At 44.1% G+C, this 19,447-nt stretch overlaps 1 protein-coding gene across 5 annotated transcripts in view; it reads left to right on the forward strand.

The window, feature by feature from the left end:
- Nucleotides 1–19,447, forward strand: part of GPATCH11 (G-patch domain containing 11) — a 32,872-nt gene that overhangs the window by 12,199 nt on the left and 1,226 nt on the right. The window lies entirely within an intron of this gene.

A 19,447-nucleotide genomic window follows, 5' to 3' on the forward strand; every position in this document is an offset into this window, starting at 1 on the left:
ACTGAACCATCCAACTGTAGGTCCGGTTCAAACACCACTCCCAAATTACGGGCCGATTTAGCTCCTGCCACAGGGCCAAGTATGGAAGGTGGCCAAAAGTCATCAGGCAACGCCCGAGGAAGGCGGTCAGGAGAGCAATGGAGAACCTCCGTTTTAGCCCCATTAAACTGGAGTGAGTTGGTTCGCAGCCATTCAGCCGTGGCCGACATGCAGCTATGAAAGATGTCTTTCGAAACCGACTCACTCCCCTCAAAAGAAAAAATCAATTGAGTGTCATCGGCATAATTGATGACTGATATGCCGAATGACTTAATCAGTGCTATAAGGGGGCGAAGATATAAATTAAACAGGATCGGGCTGATCGCCGACCCTTGAGGAACTCCCTGCTTCACCTGTCGAGTGGCTGATTGAAAAGGTGGTAAAGCCACTGCTTGCTGTCTGTCGCTGAGATAGGACGTTAACCAGTCTAAAGCTAGACTGGTTACACCCGCACTACGGAGACGCTCCAGGAGAACCGCATGGTCAACCGTGTCAAACGCGGCCGACATGTCCAGCAGTACCAGAAAAACTGATCTGCCCTTGTCGACACGCGTTCGCAGATCATCTAACACGGTGACCAATGCGGTCTCCGTGCCATGTGCCGGCCTAAAGCCATACTGAGCTGTATCCAGGCAGGAGTTTAATTCCAGATAGCTGGACAAGGCTTTTGTGACCCATCTCTCAAGGACCTTTATTACAAAAGGCAAGAGCGAAATGGGCCTATAATTAATTTATAGTTACCATCCCTTTGTAAGGGACCGCAGTTGTCCAGGTAAACACAATCTAATGGTTTATCTGAAATTAACAGGGGCGTCTGCGCAGGACGTTTCACAGTAGAGACTTTCATCTTCTGGCTTATTAAATCTTCTGGCATATTTCACATTCCGAAACATAATTACTGGTCTGTTTCCTAATGCCTAGCCACCAGTATCTCTGTTTTAATAATGACACTGTGGCGGAAACACCTGCGTGGGCAGAGGCGATCCCTTTATGTGCTGCTAGGATTATTCCTAATCTGTGTTACATGTTTGGTATTACCCTATCCCCCACTCCAGGGATTTGAGCAAACGGAACATTGTCCGCAACAATTATATAGGAGTATTTGCGTGGAAATTTTTTAGGTGCCGCTGCTCAGCTGCCTTTGCTTGAAGCATTGACAGCCAGCATTATTTCATTGTCTATTTTTGTTTTTGAACGAGTGATTGCAGCTACAGAAGCTGTTTCCACAGCCCCTTTCGCGGCTTCATCAGCCAATGAATTCCCTTCAACGTGAACGCCATCACGTTGATGACTCAGCGTGTGTATCACATGAGTCTGTTGTAGTCTGTTTCGCAACTAAACTACTTGTTCCCAAAGCGTTTAATGCTTGATTGTGCCACCTTTTGCATCCTTGATACCATTTTGAAGCCAATTCTGTAAATATTCATTGTAAGATTGAACACAGTAAAAAGCATCGCACACTAGGAGTGTGGGGAATTCGCGATCCGTGTTTTCAAGTGCCATCTTGAATGCTTGTAGTTCAGCTCGCTGAGCTGTACAATCTCCTAGAGATTGCGTTTTTGTGACCATTGGTCTGAATTTGCCATCGCGCATACGACCTTTAACAATCGCGCAAGCTGCACTGTAAGCTTGTTTACTCCCGTAGCGGGTTGTGCAGATCCGTCAGTATGAATTATAAATTCGTACTGATCAAAGGAGAGAATTTCAATAGGCAGAGGACATTCGTCTTCGTATTTCAGGAATGCTTGTGCTTTCAAATAAGGATCAAAAACATATTCAACATCGGTTGCAGCAAGAGAATTAACCCATTGTATCCATCTTGAATGTAAAGCTTTTGCATTCAAAATGCTCGCTTTAGTAACTGCTTCCAAGGCTCGGACAGGAGTCACCATCATTATTCGTTTCCCCTGTGCTAGGGTTCTTTCTTTTGCTACAACGGTTTGAACTGCTGTCAGAATCTTTTCTGTAGAAGTCAATTTCATTTCTGCTTGAATACAAGTGTGATTTGTACGCAATGGGTAGATGAATCCGCATTGACCCGGAATGATTCGGATAACTAAGTTGCATACGTTTACACGTGTTTGAAAGTGTTTAGTTGCTAACATGTCTGTTTGAAGTGAACGCACAATTTCTGTGTCCTTGTGTCCATGTGGTGGCTTTGAAATCAGGTTTGATTAATTCGTAGAGAGATTTAACCCTCTCTGCATAGTTTAGAATGTATGGTCTTCCAAAATTCAGGAAACCTAGAATCGACTGTAAATTCTTCAGCGTTTTTGGAGGTTGGAGCAGCGCACACTTTTCTAAAAAGTTGGCTGCGAGGCTTTTGCCTTCACTTGAAAGTTCATATCCTAGGAAAAGGACGTTGAGATGGGCAATTCCTGAATTTTTAAAGTTGAATTTGTAACCCTCCGAGGCGAAGCCCAATATAATGGTGTTCACCCTGTTCAAGTGTCTGTCCAGGTCATCGTCTGTCAGATATATATCATCGACGTATGACAATGCCTCGTCATCATAAATTTGTAGTAACTCTGTTACTCTTGCTGAGAATAACCCTGGGCTGTTCTTGAACCCCTGTGGTAGTCGACAAAATTGACTCTGGGTCCCCATTATTGAGAAAGCGGTCAAATATCTACTTTCAGGTGCAATATTTTGACGAAAGACACCATTTGAAATGTCTAATGTGGTTTTGTACTTTTTACGCACAATGTTATTCATTAATGCTGTACTGTGTGCATTTTGCACTGCAAATGTTGTACAACATGAAGGTGTCTGTAATCCAAAACTAGACTATATGTATTGTCTGGTTTGGAAACAGGAAACAAAGGATTGTTCATGGATATGGTGCATGTTTCAATCACCCCCTGGTATTCAAGTTCATCCAAGATCTCCCTGACCTGTTTTTTATCTTTTTGCTTAATTGGGTACTGCCTTTGTGCAGTTGGTTGATTTTTTTTAACTGGATTTTGTGGTGAGGTGAGTCCTCATCCCATCCTACATGATTCTTATACAATGCTGGGGCTTGTGCCACTGCCCATTTCCTGGCATAAGTATATTTTAAATGAATTGGAACATGGTTAGAGAAGGCTGGTATAATGTCTTCGCCATGTGGGCACTCCCTGACAAATTCTGGTGGACAGTCTCATTCTGCTAGAAGTATATCATAACCCCTTAAAAGATGCTCCCAAAAGAGTGCTTTCACTTTTCTTGTATGTCTCCGTCCATTCGCAGTGTTATTTCATATAACCTATGAGGTGAACTAACCCTGGTGTCTGCAGTTTCAACTTGAATGTCCTCATTCATGTCCACTGTCTCCAGAAGCCCCTTCAGGTTCTGGTGAGCTACTGTAACTTCTGCTGCACTGTCCAACATTGTCTGAGCCCATTCTCCGTTCTTTAGTTGCGTCCTCAGAATCCTTGGTGGAGAAGTGTGGCTCAATGATTAGAGCGGCAGACCCTGATGCAGAGGTCTAGCCCGGTACCAGGGTTCAATTCCCCGCCTCGGCGGGTCTTGGGCTAAAAAATTCCACGGACCTGATAATTCTCGCCTCGGTGCCTATTCCAATCATGGAGTCCCACTCTGCAACTCTGGGCAATAGCTTGCTTAATCTCCACAACGGCCCCCACAACGCTAAGGATGCCTGGCCTCCACCTTGGGGGTGCCCAGGAGTGGATGCCTCACAGGAAAAGCCAGGATGGGTTCCACAGCGGTATTCGTACAAGCGCCTTGAGACCCTTGCGGGTGAGTTGTGCGCTATACAAGTATCAAATTTACATTTTGGCATGTCTGATCTTATGACCTGCTACCTTCTTCTTGGAGAATTGAGGTTTTGGTTTGTTTTTCTGAACGTGTTGATCGTCTTTGGACTTCACGCGTTCTTCTTTGTTCTCTGACCGTCCCCTTCTTTCGAATGTCTGTGATGATATCTGAAAGGTACGAGAGGAACGTGTATCAGTATCTTGATTTCTGTCAGGTTTTCTCAAATTATCCCTATTCCTGAGGTTGCACCTCCTTTCAGAGGCCTCCTTTTGAGGAGACCTACCTCTGGATTGAGAATGCTTCTCTTTGGAATGCTGTTTATTTTCCCACTTCTTTTTAGAAGAGGTAGGAGTGTTTTTAGAAAAGACCTTATCAGGACTTTCAGACAATTGTGGTTTAACTGGTTTCCCCCCCAAACTGTCTCTGCCTAATTCTTCATAGGATTTTACAATAATTCTGGCTAGTTCTTGTGGTTATTCTGTTACATCAAATTCCCTTAATTTCTGGCAGATCGCCACTGATGCTGCTTCTCCTTTAATATTCAATAATATTATAAAGACCTGGTCGAAAATTTTCAGTAACTTCACACCTAAATTCAGAGCCGACCCTGCCCCGTATTTGTTTTGAATTTGTTTCAGGACATCAGGTATTACCGCCATGGACGGAACACCATGTGTTTTTGTGTAGATTGCAGCAAAGACTGTGCCCCAAGTGGTGCAGTCTTCCAGATGTGGTGTGATCCCCATTGGTAAATAGATTGTTAGAATTCTGTGTTTCTCATAAGGGCTAGTATTAGGAAATACTGCTTCGATTTGAGTAATTTTTTTAGCTATCCAGAATGGAATTTGTTCGTTTTGTCGGCATTTTACCCATGACTACGTGTAAAGTCTGTGGAATGATTTTTAATGTATTCCCCTGATGAGGGGCTGGATTTTGAATGGTTAATGGGGGTTGGACTGTAAAAGTCCGCATGACATATTGAAACAATTGTCTCTAAATTTTGATTAGCTCCTTGAGTTGAGCTAGTAGATCCACATCTGACATTTCTTCAGTGTCAGGATGAGGTGTGTAGCCGGCTAAAATCGGCCATGTTGCTACTGGTCTACCTAGTGGACCGAGCCTGGTAATGTTATTGTAATGTTTTAGGGCGCCTGTAAACCAGAGCTCATGGTCCTGGTATGTGAGTGGAATTTCAATATCCTCGAAAGGAATATATTCCTCAGGTGGATCATCTTCTTTGTAGAAGTGAAACACATGTGTTACTGGATTTGATTCTGGGAATACTATCCATGAATAGAATACCTCTGTCTGGTGAGATTCATGTGCCTCTATCACGAAAACTGCTCTACCACCTCTTGGTGTCAGACCATGTTTTATAAGTTTTAGAGTGATGGCTCTCTTTAAATTTGGATGGATGATTATAGCATCCTCGTCGGTTTCTTGAAAACCAGTATGATTAAAAGCTGTTGCGACATCATGGGGTACAGCTCCACCAGTATTGGTGTTTGTGCCGTTTTCGGTCATTGTTTAATGAAAGTTTCAGAGCAAGTTTCAATGGAACAAATATAAGGTGCACAATATTTTGGAACACTGTATCCTTAAACGTTGAACAAACCAAAGAGCTAATACATAGGATTTTTGTCCTCCTCAGCTATGGCGGATATTATCCCTACCCACTCCAGACATCTTATGGAATATTCTGAGTAGGGGTCTCTGAGAAAAGCATGACTGAGTTACTTTAGTATCTAGCGTTAAATTATTGCCTGACCAAACGTTGTGTGCCATGTAGTGTAGTTTTTATATCCCTGATAGGCTCTGCGCATTGGAAAAATATACACTATAGATTTGACATAGGACTGAGGTCAGTATGTCTCTATCGAGTACATTAACCTCTTCCGTGCTCGTGACAGCCGGGAGCCGTCACGCCTCACGGTGGGCGTGTGCGCACGACAGCTCCCGGCCGTCCGAATCCCCACCCACTAATGTAACCGCCTGCACAGCGCGGAAATTCCGCGCGCATGGAACGGGTTAAACTTAATTACTTGTGTGTGCCAGCTAACTCAGAGGTCACTAGAAACTTCTCGAATACACAAGAAGGGATCAGTTTCTGACAACCGCATAAACATGACAACTTTGTTTCCCTTAGTCGGAACAATCTGTCTAGCTGTACCAAAGTCTTGTTCTCGCGTTAAAGGGAAACAATAAAAAAACGGCATTGAAAATTGTCGTGGTGCAGTTAAGTGTCAGGACCATACGTTTTGTGGAACTATATCCTTCTCATTGCACTTAACTGATGTAATTTAAGCACAACTGTTAGGCAATTCGAAAAAACAAACTAGCGTCAGTCAGTTGCAAGCACTACATCATACAGCAAAAAATCAACCATATACGCTTTACGCACCTTTAATAAGTAACTCAAAGCGTAACTCAAAGTTGTCCCTGAATATGAAAGAAATACCAAAGATTCTCAAAAGAAAGCAAGTTCAGATCTTACCGGTATGATAACAATCAGCATAGTCTTGGCGCTTCAGGATGAAAAGTCTCGCCTGACACCATTTTGTGCTCTCTTTTAAATAAGCGTGGGTGATTGTGTGAGTGGGGGCCCACCCCTCTCTGTGGTCAAAAAGACTGCAACGCAAAATGGGCTTACTCTACCATCATCAAGGGCCAGATGAGGAATGTGAATTACAGTGAATTCTCTTTAGAATTAATCCTTCTCTTTTATCCCGAAAAGACTAGAACCATCCATTTAAGCAAATTCTTTTATATGTAAGATTCCAGCAAATAAACAACTAGTCTTACATTTACCAGTAGTTTAAATAGAGGTTACAGAATTACTCGGTGTGAAGAAAAAACAAAAGAATTTAATCCAAATACTCTAAGCAATATTAATTTGAGTGATTCCCAGACCAAGCCAAAATAGAAAAATCCCATGTTTGATTATCAAATTACAGATAATGAGTTCTTGTGGTTTAAAGGTGGTTGCTACAAAGTTATATGTTGCAGAGACACCGAAAAATACAAAGCCAAAAAAAGGGGAAGGGAAAAGCCTGGTGTTCAAAATAAATGCCTACATGAATTTCAGAAAGCTGATGAAATTAACGGGGTTCGAAAACATAAAAAACACTGCTGCTATCTCACATTTGTCACTCTGATTACCTAGCGACGACATTTTAGATATAGAAGTGCTGCATTCTTTAGGGCAGGAGGCTCCTCAGCGTGGTGGACAGTTGTGTTTCCAAGCTCTGAGTGTCCGACTTTGAGTATCTGGTATCCTTGTTTTTAGGTCTCGCATAGGCAACGCTTGCGCTGTCTCTTCGAGACATGGTGTATCTGGAATACGGGCTTTAAGCACCGCCCAGCTTTCTCAATGACTCCTTTTATTGTCTTTTGTAAATGGCTGCTTTTCTTTGGGTAATATGCTCAGCATTCCCTCCTTTTCTACTTTTGTAACCTCCAATGAGGACTGGCCCGGTTACATGTGCTGTTACTTGTCATGTTATTTATTACTTTACAAGCACTCTTGCTTTATTGTTGCTTGTTCAGGAACTCGCTGATAACCAAACTGTCTCCTTCTTATCTAGGTGCAGTCACCATCTCCTCCTCCCTCCTGCTTCTGATTATTTATTTCCTGCTCTCTTTGGCGTGGTTTACCTTCGGCTACCATCCATCCCCCCCACCGCCTCCCCCCCCCTCCCTCCCGTCGAGTATTTTACACAGTTTTCTTTTCTAATGTGCGTGAGGGCTGCTTTCTGTACGGGCCACCTTCATATGGGTTGTTTATTTAAAATCTGTTCTGCCGTCACGCATAGTATAAAAAAAAAGTCCTTAAACATACATTTGAGCCCCTACCACTCCCCTTTGTGCTGCTGTGCTCTACAGCAGCTTCAGGAGGCCAACTCTTTTAGTGCACGACATAAAACGTACAAGGGCGCTAAATGCAGCAGCCCCCACCTCTCCTCCTGTTGTCAGTGTGGCTTTCCCACTCCCAACTGCTGTTTCCTCTATGTGACTTGTCCCTTTCTTGGCTGCTGTCTCTCCTCTTCCTATCTGCTCTTTCTTTCATATGTCTGGTAGTTTACTCTCTGCCTCTACCCAGATAAGTTCTGTCTCTTTATCCAGCCTAGCTGATGACTAATCTATCTGCTTGTGTGCTCTCGTTCCCCTGTCTGCTCTTTCCTCTGTTTCTTACTTTTTTTCTTCACCAAAAGTTAATTGTATGAGGTAGGGCTCTATTCTTTGGTGGGGGAGGCTGCACCTTTTCATGCCATCAACACATGCCAACAGATCAAGAGCTCGGAAGTGCACAACAAAGATGAGCAGCAGCAAGGCTGGCATGACGTCCTTGAGAAGTGAGTGCAAGCGACATTCAGGAAGAGAATTGGGGCACTATAAAACATGCCATGTCTTGTATGGGAAAGCCATCTTATGACTAAAGGCACGTATTCAAAAATAAAAACCGCATTCACTTAATTCCTTTTGATGTTGCCTCTGCAGTTGCAGGCAGTTTTGCAGAACTATTTGGACATTTCTGAACGTTTCTAAAATAGTGCCCCTTATAAATACACAGTTCGTTCCTCTTCGGTTTTAACACAAGCTCGATCTAAAAGGCATTCACACAGACAGTGTTTCGGAAAGCTTTTTTTTTTTTTGTGTTAAAGCAAAGCATTCCTGCAAATTTGGATCTGCAAATGTTTTATATAATAATTTTATTTTCAAATAAAAAAATATATATATTTGAAGCAACAAAAAATGTTGCTGTGTGAATATGCATGTCAAACCCAAGCACAAAGCTTACTGGAGACCATGCTGCTGGTTTAGGCTTGAGGAGGGGTGCATGCAGACTTTTGGGACAACCCCACTGTACGCAGGCTGGTTTGCCGCTGGGGTTGCTGTCTTCGAAGATGGATATGGTATATTCTCTGAAAATAAAGCCAAAGAAAAAACTTTCTTAAAGGAAACTTCTAGTTTTTTCTGCTCATAGTACATGCAGTTACTCTCAGGCAGTAAGCCTAAAACCCCCTAAATTTGACCACTCATTGATTTTGGCCAACTCACTTAAATCTCCCCGTGTACCAAAAGCAAAAAAAACCTTGTTTTACAAAAATCAATACACAAACAGTTTCAATAACAAAATTATTCGCACGGTTAATTAGGCAGTCTGGGCTCAAGATTTGTAATATGGAATTGGTCCAGTTCTGATCAAACTTTCAGTAAAGTAGTAAAAAACTTTTAAAGGATATTTTGCCTGTGTATCTATCTTTCTGGTTCTATACCAACCACCGGTAACTATCCTACCCATGCATCACCTACCATATTTTCATTCATCTAATAACCCCCGCATCCATCCATGTACTCATGCAGGTATCATCCATTCAATCCATCCTTACTACACCTCTGCTTCTTAAATGCTCACATTATCAGGATGGCAACCACATAATTCCACTACACACCACATACATCCACTCCATAACTAAACAGTATTTACATTTACAATGCCAATAACTCTAACACTCGTTTTCTAAATAATCACTCCGCTGCAAACAAAATAACATAAGTAAAAAACATGGTCATTTACAACCGCAATAGCTCTAACTTTCACAAATGCGAGACTGATTGCATTGCAAATGCTTGTTTATTTTGGCCTTAGACGCATGCTAATCTATTGTGTGCATGAAGTCTAATGATCTCAAGATTGCAACGCAAGCCCTGGTTCTAGCCAGATTAGACTACGGCATCTCTACCCTCGCAGGCACAGCAAAATCCCACCTAGCCCCTATGAGAACAACTCTAAACGCAGCAGCAAGGATGGTCACTGGAGCTAAAAGGCACGATCATATCTCACCCTCCCTGAAAGTCCTCAAATGGCTCCCTATTGAAGCTCGCTGCCAGTTCAAACCTGCTGGTCTCACCCACAAAGTCCGTCACACTGGTAAGCCAGTCTACCTGGCTGCCAAGCTCACCAAGGCAGGCCGGGCAAGAAACCTGAGCCGCACCAACAACCTACTTCTCACTCCCCCAAGGAGGCATAAACAAAAAGCCCTGGCTTGCTCCTTTTCGGGAAATGCCCCCAAATCTGGAACTCCTACCAGCAGATCTCAGAACAAACCCCTCGTGATCTTAAAAAAAAAAACTAAAGGATCTCCTCCTCGCTCGGCTCCTTTAACCTTCGGATCAATACACTGTAGTGCCTTCCAAATGATTCTCCATTTTGTTCTCTCTCTGTTTTTTCTTATTTACCTGTGTACATGTTGTAAAGCGCACTGATACCCTTGGGTCCTGCCAGCGCTATATAGAACTCTCTAAAGAAATAGACCTGTCCTGTGAACTTTAAGAGCGCATCATGAATGTCCTCATTTCACTGGGTTTAGAATGTAGAGCGGTGGTAGTACCACATCACGTTTTGTAAATCCATAGTTGTGACCAGACCCCTTTTCAATATAATATATTTTATTAATTTTGATAGCATAACGAGGCATGTCACTTGAGATTATTATAAACCTGTACAGAACGTGCATTCAGTTACTACAACTCTGCTTTCCTTTCTATAATAAGGTTATGAGCACAGTGAATCAGTGAACATGTATACCATCTCATATAAATTATATTTTAGGACCGAGTTCTGTAGGGAAATATTTAGCAAAGAACTTTGAAAAATTCCACCTCGGAAACATTACCCAAGATCCCCAACCCCCTGCTCCCAGCCCAGACCTGGAGTAGCAGCCTACTTGTCCACTCACTTAAAGTTGTGCAACTATATGTTAACGTATATTTTAGCGTTAACCTGCAAGGTGTAGTGTGTGTTTGTATACTTGGCGTTAACAGTACATGCATTGTATGCCAGAGTAATGGAGGGATGTGGGTTCCATCTTGGTAGCCCCTGGTCTTTTCCTATGCTCAAAATAGGTTATTTTAATTTATTATGCACGCGAATCACACCAGGTGTATCTCAGCGCGAAGATAAAGATACCAGGCGGAGAGTACTACTTTTAGTATAGGATAGTCTTGAGCAATTTCGTGAATTGGAGGTGGTCCTTGCAGATTTGCATTTCTAATACAAAGGGTCAAGGAAAAAAACAACCTACCTTCTGGTTGGGACTTTCTGCACCTAGGGACCGTGAGCAGAGCTTTGTTGCAATATCTTAAGAGTCTGTAGGGGGGAGTAGCAAGTGAGCTTTGAAGATAGTTAAATATAGCTTTGTGAGTCAAACATCAGATCTTAAAGATAGTTCTGTTTCTCGCTGTCAGCCAATGTAAAGCATGTAGGAGAGGGCAGGATGCCGTTCTAGAGGGGAGGGTGCAAAAGAGACGTGCCATGGTGTTCTGTACCACCTGAAGTTTAGATAGCAACGTCTCATTGGCAGATGCCAGGAGTGAATTACTATAGTCCAGACAGCTGATAACCAAGCTGGGTATCGTCGCCGTATGATATAATATTGAAGCAGAAGGCTTTTCCAATTTTGGCGAGGTGTGCAACATAAATGTTGAAAAGTCCAGTGTCATGGTACGAGACTTGTAGGGACCCAGAATGACAGTTTGGGTCCTATTAAAATGGAAATCAGACTGCCATTGTAAAGCTGTTCCGTGGATACCAATCTCTTTCAGCCTACCAAGTATCCTGGGATGGGATACAGTATGAAATGCTACAGACAAGTCCAGCAGCACCAGCATTGATGGTATGTTAGCATCGAGAGAGCATCTGATGTGTTCAGTGACCGATAACAGAGCAGTCTGTGCTGTGTGACGGTCTAAAACCGGACTGAAATGAGTCTAAGATTCTGTTGGCCTCCAAATAGTCTATAAGTTGTTTGTGTTTCTCTAATAGCTTCCCCAGTAGAGGGAGGAGCGAGATAGGTCGGTAGTTGGTGAGATTGTTCGGTGCCAAATTGGCCTTTTTTTTAAAACGTCTGATCTTAGACGTCTTCCAGTCCAATGGAATTTTACCTATGTTGATAGATAAATTAAATAGTGAACCGATTAAGGGGGAAGCTCATATGAGAGGTCTGCCATAATTCTGGGAGGGCAGACATCTAAGGGAGAGCCTTACTTAGCTGAGACAAGAAGTTTTCTGAATTGTCTCCGGTGAAGAATCTTCAAATGTACTTAGGCTAGTAGCACAATTAGGGGAACGTGCACACAAATCGAGCTCCTCACAAGCCTGATCAGGTGGACTGGAGAAATGTTGATAAATCATTTAGATTTTGTCTTCAAAGTAGTTGGCGAAGGCATCACAGAGTGTTTGCGAAATAGTTATTTCTAGGGAGCGTGCAGCCGGATTTATGAACGTGTTAAGCACTTGTAGTTTGTCAAACAGTTAGCGTGGCGTCTGCGTCTTTAGAAGTACCTTGGCTTGATGCTATTACAACAATAACTTGGCTGGTTTACATAAACATGATCGTATTTTATCCCGACGAGTCTCAATTTAAAGTCCTCATGCACCTTAGGAGACCCGGCATGAACATATCTGTACACACATTTGGAAAAAGGAGGAACAGAAGGGGTATTGTGTCACTTCAATAAATGAATAACTGTCTGACTCAAGGTGACTCTGGACGAACGCGCTCGCTCTTTATCAGGAAAAGCACTTGATTTTTAACAAACCAATAATGCCATTAAACTGGAGCCAATTGTAATGAATACCCAGCGTTCTAGTATCGGCATTTATTTTTATATCATATTAGCCTCTATTTTTAATAGCAATTGTTCAAACTTAATTTATCAATTTCTATAATATTTTTTTACATTATGTATTTTTGAAATGTACTGTTATTTACGATTTCTGTGAACCTTTGATTGTATTCATATCCTCTTCTATATTATCCTTTTACTATTTTAATGGATAATATATATCATTGTTATTCTTTATTACACCTTAATGTATTTATGAATTAAAAATTACTGCATATATGAACTATTGTTTTTATGATCCTATTAATCTTTTCAATAAACCTTTTCTTAATGCTAGAAAGAAGTGCTTGTTTACATATAATGAACTTGTAATCTCTATTGGTCAAAGCTGTGTTAAACATTATGCTTTTTATGAACTGAAATAAATATACTTTGATTTTTAAAGTATTAAGCACTTTAAACAGGGCTTTGGAGGAATTTTTAGCCTCTGCAATTTGGTTTACTATAAACAGTTTATGGTCTATCTTGATGTTGCGATGGTTTGCGGTTAAGGATAGTCTATAGGTCTCCTTATTAGTTATATGATTAGTCTGACACCACCTTCTTTCCTAACTCTTACAAAAGGCTGTCTACATTTTTAGTTCTGTCGTGCACCAAGGCATGTGGGGTCAATGTAGCCCATTATCATAATGTTTGAGAGGAGCTATTTTCTCAAAAACTGAATTCAGAGCTGTATTGTAGTCAGAGAGTGCTTGATCAACGTCTGGGTTATCTGAAGGGATAGTGAACATCAGCTCCTTAGCCACCAAAACCGGGGGAATTTTCTGCCACTATCTAGACAGATTTTTGTAACATGTGTTTGTTTTTCCTGTCACATTGTGAGTAGGAATCTGGAAGCAGGAGAGTGTGTGCTCTGCCCAGAGTGAAGGATTGGGCGTTTCGCAGGTCATTGATAGTTTTTTTTTGTTTGTTTCTAGTGTATGACCTGCGACATGAGTAGATCCCTTGACTCGTCGGTATTGGCAGAGTGTCGCTAAATCGGAAATAATTGGCTAGTCTCTGGGTTAACTGAATCTTCCCCATGGTTATTAAAGTCTCCCAACAGGAGGAACTGTTGCGCTGCTAGCACAAGGGGTGCAATATATTCGAGTAGGCGTTGACTAATCTCTTTTTTGGGATCCAGGCGGTCGGTATACTAGAGCGCCTTTCCAGCTGATTTTAGAGAAGAAGTCAAACCTAAATGTGCAAATTTCTGCCCAGTCTCCCGCGACAATATCCATTATTGAAAGCTTGATATTGTCTTTGAAGACCATGTCAACGCCGCCACCAGTCTTGCCTTCTCCTGTCCAGTTGAGCATTTTATAATTCTCAGGTGGTGCAAGGGTAAGAGCTGGTAAGAGTGGTAGAACTTAACCAGGTTTCAGTGAGGAAACCAACCTCCGGTGATGAGGAGGCGAACAGGTCCCTACCGCATGTTTAGGCAAGGATCTAGCGTTAACTAAAAAGCTCTTCGGAGCAGATGTGCCCTCTAGGGAGGGAGTCATTTGAGAGACAATTGGGGTGGCAGTATTGAGATTTTTATGGTTGCTTCTTAGCCCTGATGGGTTGTTGATTTCTGTAGAGGCCATTGTGGAACACTGGAATCTATATTTTTGGCAAGCAACAGGGCCTTCTAGTTGAACAGGAAACATACTCCAACAGGGATCATAAGGGGCATTTTCTATGTGTAAGTTATCTATTTTATTCTGCTTTACTGAGGAATAAACAGATCTTAGAGAGTAACTGTGATCTGATGGTGGAGAGTGAGGGGTCCTGGCCTGCTGCGCGTCGACATCGGCTAGAAATAGCCGTCCGTAAGTGATGTGAGTGGAGCAGCTAGACTGCAACCTGCTGCTGACAGGGCGAACTGGAAATAAGGCTAAAAGCTTCTTGCACGCAAACGACACAAGCCGTGGTGGACCAGGAAGCAGGACGCCTCAGGTTAGAGTCCTTGGGCAGCTAGTGACCGAGTTAAAATAGCAAGCATTAAAATACAATTAAACCAATAACCGGTCAACCGGTAGTAAAGTTTTTTTTCCCCCAGGCAGTGGAAGTGTTTTGCTTACATTCCTGAAGCTGTATGGTGGAGACCTCAACACTGAAGTGGGAACAGAGTAGACACATTACCTGCTGATTAGTCCCCCTGAAGCATGGCCATTTGATAGATGGTGTTGGTGAAAGGTGGGCCTTCAGTCTCTGTTAAGATAAAAGGGCAGCCTTTTGTCTCGTCCCTAATCCCTGTTCAGTGTGGCCGTTGATAGCTAGGTGCAGACAGCTCTTTTCGCATCTGTGGGGGGTGGTCCATACTGTAGATCACTCTGCTGTGCAAAGTATCACTGTACACCAGGGGTCTTCAAACCTTTTAATGCCGCGCCTCACCAGGAAAACAAAAATCATCGGATCCCCCCCACTCCATCAAACGTTTTCACAATTATTCTATTAAACTGGCAATGTTTAAATATGACTTATTTAAACATTTGTAGGAAACTGTCTCTATTTGTGGTAGTGTGGTCAAGCAGTTAGGCTGATCAGAGGGCTGTGTTAAGCATTTGTTGTACACAGTCATGGAAAGAAATTTTTGCACACTCGAAGACCCAAGACTGATATTTTTGTATGAAAGTTATTACTTTATTTTATTATTAGAACCAAGAGAAACTCCGTTGCAGGTAAGTAACAGTTTCGAGTATAGCAGTACTTTTCAAATACAGTAGGTATTGTGTTGTAAAGGTCTGAAAGTACTTTACAGGAGTATTAAAAATACTTTGGCAATGTCAATCAAACTTTAGCAAACGTAGAAATGGTAAGAGATAGACATTTACTGCAAAAGGCAGAAATGCAATGCAGTCCTATGGAAAGAAAACAATTTATATGCAGTTACAGGTAAGTACTCAACTTAACACATCCTGTCTTCGAAGGTTTGGACCAACACTGGGCAAGGGCCAGATCAAGGTAGGTACTATACCACCAGCAGCACTGGGGCAGCTGGGTGCAGAGGTCACTGAGCCCAATGCTAGTCAATGGAGACTGGGGGCACCCACAAGAGGTGTGGTTAGCAGGTAAGTGCCCGAGGTTTCAGTGCACAGACCCTGGAGATTAAAGCGAGCACAGCGGGGTCTACAAAGCAGTACCGGTCCTACACCACCAGCGGCACAGGGGTCAGTCGGGTACAATGTGCAAATCAGCGTCGGGCGCCCAATGCAAGTAAAGCGGGATCTCGGTCGCACAAAGAGGCTGTAGGCTCGGACCAGAAGGCTGGACTATGGTGACCAACAGCTGGGCAGGTAAGTTTAGGAGTCGCCGGACACCTGGGCACTGTCGGCTGGGCTCACCGAAGTCGGGTTGCTGAGGATGCAGGGGTGTCTTTTGGTGTCAGATTTTCTTCACTGGGGCCAAATGTGGTCAGAGCAACCCTTCGTAAAGAGGCTGCAGGCAGGCGTCTTCGTGGAGTCCAGGAGAGGTCAGCAACCGCTGGAGACGAGGTCAGGATCGCTGGGGAGACTTCACAGGACAAGTGAGCCACTCAGACTCGGGCCATGGGCATCTGGTGCAGAGTGGGCAGGAATCGTGGTTCGAGCTGGATCTGGAGTCCTTGTAGCTAGATTCTTCTGGACAGGGCCGCTGTCCCCAAGAGATCTGGTCTTTGTTGAAGAGGGGGCAGTCTTCCTCGGGTTTCTGGAAGTCACTGGCCACAGGACAGGCGTCGTCATCTTCGCAGGTTCTTTAACCCAGAGACAGGCCAGGAGGGCGGGGGCCAAGTCTGTCGGCAGCTTCTGGTTTTGCTGCACTGTCTTCATCAACCTTCTCCATCGTAGGTTGTAGGAATCTGAAGATCAAGATACAGGGGTGCCCCTAAATACTGAATTTAGGGGCAATACAGGCGGGTAGTAGCCAATGGGATACTTAACTTTTAGGGTAACTACACCCCTAGTATTTCTCCTCCTGTTGGGAAGGGGGCATTTCCCAATCCTATTGGCTAGAATCCTTCCATTCAAAATGGAGATTTCCTAAGGAGGAGGTTACCTCGGTGTAAGGCACCTTAGGGGTTGGCCTGGCTGATGGTGACGCACAGTTCCTGCCTACTAATTTTCCCACCGACTTTGCTGCCAAAAAGTGGGGCTTGGTCAAGGGGCTGGCATCTACACTAGCTGGATAGGCCCTGGCTAGCATAACAAAGAGCAGGAAGCCTTTGAGGCTCACATCCCTGAATGCTGTTCCTGCGTGGGGGTAGATGAGAAGCACCTCCACCCAAGCAGGCTTTGTGCCTGACCCACAAGAGCACAAGGGCTTCCACCTCAGGGGGTCAGAAACATGTGTGTGTGTGGCAGGCTGGTGCAGACCAGTCAGCTGGGCACGATGGAGTTGGCCGTTTTTCAGGGGGCATCTCTAAAATGCCCTCTGAGTGCATTTTGTAATAAATCCAGCGCTGGCATCAGTGTGAGTTTATTATGCTGAGAAGTCATTACAGGGTGTGTGCACGCACCTTCTTAAGACTGATGTTCTTACAAACTTTGCATGACCGTGCCTACCTTCATGTTACCGTTTGTCTACGGCAACACATTTCTCTTTTATTCCTGTTAGTCTTGTAGATGAGCCAGCAGATGCAGTTCACTCACAAGTCTTCCATCATTTCTTACGCCAAGAAATCCCTCGCATTCCCCTTACACTTCACACTGAATTAACCAGTTTTTAGGTCTCGCCTGACCCAGCGCTTGCGCTGGTCTGGCCGAGACTTTAAGTGAGGGCTTCAGAAAATGCTACCGCAGGATACAGCTTGCAGTGCATGTGCGCGGGCGCGCGCTTGAGCAGAGGCGCCATATGGCGTGATTTCTGCTGCGCGCGCACCACTCGCGCGCATGCACTGCAAGCTGTGGCCGGCAGTAGCATTTTTCGTTAACTTGTTTTGTAGCTTACCTCCTCATTATTACAGTTCTTCTGGCATTCTTTCCCTATTTCCTGTCTCCTTCCGCCCCCAGATCTCGCGCCAGCAGCTGTAGAGCCATCCCTTCCACGCCCTTTCCATCTCCCTCTGTTCCTCCGGTGCCGCCCGGAAGGGGCTCCCAGAGGGAGACCGAGCCTTACGCAATGGTGCCTCTCGCAAGGATTAAGGAGAGGTATTTGTCATGAAGCCCCAGCAGTAGTGGGAGCTGCACTCTGCGGTAACTCTGGCATCTCCACAGCAACACAGAGTCTCCCCTTCCGCTTGACCAATCTGCGGCCGCCCCGCAGGCCAATGGAAGATAACCTTAGCTGTCCGTCAAATCCGGCTTCTTACCCTCACTCAGTGTCATAGGCACCGCGACCTGTACCCTCACATGTCACGCGACCACTCGGTGCTCACACTGGCTCTCTCCCTTAGTACTGCATCATCAGTGCCTCCCACGGCAACCCCCCTCTTCCAATAGACCATCCACCCAGACCAGCAGCCCTCCTCTCCCTTTCACCCCACAGAAACCACGCTGCACTCTCATAACTTACATGCCGTCCGTTCTTACCCACACACCAGCACTCACACTGCCTCTCATCTTCTGGATCCCACAGTGACAGTCTCTCCTATCCCAGGCGTCCCACGCTAAGTCTATTTCAACTCCTGCATCCCACAATGACAGTCTTTCCCGCCTCATACATCCTATATTGACAATCTCTCTCGTCTCCTGCGTCCCATACTCAGTGTCTCATCTCCTGCAACCCACACTGACAGTCTCATTTGCTGCATCCTACATGACAGTCTCCCACACCTCGTACACCCCGCAATTACAATCTCTTCCGTCTCCTGCACCCCACACTGACGGTCTCTCTCGTTCCTGCACTCCACACTGACGGCCTCTCTCATCTCCTGCACTCCACACTGGCGATCTCTCTCAGTTTCTGAATCTTACGCTGGCAGTCTCTCATCTCCAGCATTCTACACTGACACTCTTTCATCCTGCATGTCTCAGCCACCTTTTAAATCATCTACGCGCTCCACCAGACAAAGGACCCACAAAGCTTTGCTGAGCGGCTGTAACTGTCAATGCCTAGAGCGTGAGCGTGAAAACAAATATCTAGAACTCGTGAAACAAACACCCTACAGTTGTAACCAGGGCTCTAAGTGGGATGAAAAAACTGGAGGGTCTCTCAAAGGGGCGTGGCCAATGTAATTAAGGGCGTGGCTTAAAACACATATGCAAAAAATCTGTGCTAAGCATAGCGTGCCCCCCCCCCCCCCCCTCCCGACTTTTATTTTGCTGGTTCTGTCATTGCATCTAGATATGATACAACAAGTAACATTATACCTACAACAAGTTAGGACTATTGGCTTTGTCAATGGTTGTTAGTTTAAGATAAATAAGCAGCAACTATGGCTGGTATATCATATTGGAAAAGCTTCCACTTAAAGCCCTGGTGACACCACGACAATATTGCTGCTCCTGAGTTTCCAAAAGAGAAGGGAAATCCAGAGAGAAAATGACTCTCTTTAAAGGATGTCCCTTCCCCTACAACGCTCACTAGGCATGACGTTATGCCGTAACTTCTTTTAGTGAGAAGTGAGCAGTGTGAGCACTCACACATCGATGTGCTTGCTGTCTCAAAACGGGTCTCTATCGGGCTCTGTTTTGCGCCCTGGCACTTATTTCCGGACTGCAGTAACAGCAGACTGCTGTCACTGAAGTCAAGAAAAAACACAGACCGCCTGTGCCAGACCTCCTGTGCCAGGGCACAAAACAGAGCCCGATAAAGACCCGTTTCGAGGCCTCGTTAAAACAAGCATTTGCAATGCAATAGGTCTCGCATTATAAAAGTGTGCGCAGTTGGCATTGCTAATAATAATGCAACACTAGCTATTGGCATTGTAAATGAAAATGACATTTATTTATGTGTTTGTTTTATAAAATAGATAAAAAACAGGCATGAACAATGCTAATAGCTTAAACTTTTGCAAATGCGAGACCTATTGCATTGCAAATGCTTGTTTCTTTTTGATTTCTGTGGCTTACATGATTGTCCG

This window comes from Triturus cristatus, chromosome 2_2, assembly GCF_964204655.1.
Source record: "Triturus cristatus chromosome 2_2, aTriCri1.1, whole genome shotgun sequence".
NCBI lineage: Eukaryota > Metazoa > Chordata > Amphibia > Caudata > Salamandridae > Triturus > Triturus cristatus.